Genomic DNA, 1,722 nt, shown 5'->3' with positions numbered 1-1,722 from the left:
TGGGGGGAATTCTAGAAGGAAAATGATTTGACTTCTTCAACAAATAAAAGTATTAAACAAAGAGAGGGAGTAAAAACTTTTATAAATTTCAAAGATAATTAGAACTTATATTAGGCAAATGAAATGTTTGGCATTTGAATCTTTAAACAAACCAACTATAAAAAGATATTTCTGGGTCAGGGGTTATAGCTCAGTGGAAGAGTGCTTGCCTGGCATGTGTGAGGCACTGGGTTTGATTCTCAACACCACATATAAATAAATACAGTCCATCACAACTAAAATTTTTTTTTTTAAAAAAAAAAAGACATTTCTGAGGAAATCAGGGAGATTTGAACATGACTTGGTATTGGATGGTTTCAAAGAACTATTTGAAGAATAGTGAACTATGTGAGAATGGTATAATGGCATAATTTTATGTTTTTAAAAATCCCTGTTTGTGATACATACTTGTTAGTGACATGAAGTGTGATGGGTCAAAAAAACATAAAGTCTGGAATTTGCTTTTAAGTATCCCAGCAAAACTACCTGAAAAATTTAAAAGGCTGGGTGGGAATAGATGTAATATCATTTTTGTTTTCAAAACTACAAGAAAAAAAAAAGATTTTATTTATTAAAAGCAAGAGAATGCAACCAATATAAAAATCAAAATCTTTAACTTTCTTTGCTTGCCCAATGGGAGTTGGTTGTTATTTGCACATTTTCTAAGGGTCCTGATCCTTTCATGAAATCTTTACACAAGGGGAAGGTGTGGGACAGATTCATTAAGCAACCCTTTGGGAGAACTCTTTAGGGAGTAATTGCTGGATCTTTTACTTCTTTCCCTCCAGCTTCCTGTGTATTACAAAGTGGTCATTGCATGCAATGGTGAAGCCTGCGAAAAGAAGCTCTGGAAGTCCACTTTGCCATCTCTGCCCTGGTCCAAGTCCTCCATTATTTTGTCCACAGCCAGAGGATCTTTTTTTGTTCTTCTAAAAATCCAGGGAACTCCTTTTCCATGAGTACTCTCAGGTCCTCCTTGGTTTAAGGAGCCTTTATCTCTGACAAATTTGTGAAATGTAAACATCATAGTTTCCATGGCAGGTTCCATTTGAGATGGCATTTTGATGAAGTCTGTTGAAAACTTGCAAGGGAGGCGCAACACCGACTTTGGGCTAGCTGGGATGGCAGGGCAGCTAGCAGAACACAGCAGACTGTGGGACTGGGACTGTGCGCCTTTGTGAGTGAATAAAATACTATTGATAAAATGTCAACCATTGTTGAGACTTGGTGATAGCCAATGTGGATTCACATACTGTTTTCTTCATCTTTGTGTGCATCTTAAATTTTCCCTTTTATAAGCAAAAATAAATAAATAGAGTTCTATCGATTGACCTGGGAAAACATCTATAATGTCTTGGTGAGTGAATAAAGCAAGCAAGATGAAATATAAATAACTATAGTATGAACTCATCTTAAGAATAATACCCTGACTTTGTAAAATACACCACATATATATTTTAATTTTACACACACACGAACATGTACATTTGCATTGATTTTATGATCACTGAGAATTATTTGGAAGGGCACACTGTACATAGTAAACGTGGACTAGCTGGAGAGAGAGGCTGATATTTATGGAGAAAGAATAGGTAAAAGCAAATGAAAACAAGACACAATGTATGGATTTATAAAAAATGATACAACTACATATGTATTTCTATATACAAAAAGAAAATTGCT

At 35.0% G+C, this 1,722-nt stretch overlaps 1 pseudogene; it reads right to left on the bottom strand.

Annotated features, from left to right (window-relative positions):
* Window positions 1–665: 665 nt before the first annotated feature.
* LOC107140869 lies at window positions 666–1,099 on the bottom strand (annotated as a pseudogene).
* Between the last annotated feature and the right edge of the window lie 623 nt (window positions 1,100–1,722).

This window comes from Marmota marmota, unplaced genomic scaffold, assembly GCF_001458135.2.
Source record: "Marmota marmota marmota unplaced genomic scaffold, marMar, whole genome shotgun sequence".
In the NCBI taxonomy this organism is placed as follows: Eukaryota; Metazoa; Chordata; class Mammalia; order Rodentia; family Sciuridae; genus Marmota; species Marmota marmota.
This window is presented reverse-complemented; position numbering and strand designations above follow the sequence as displayed.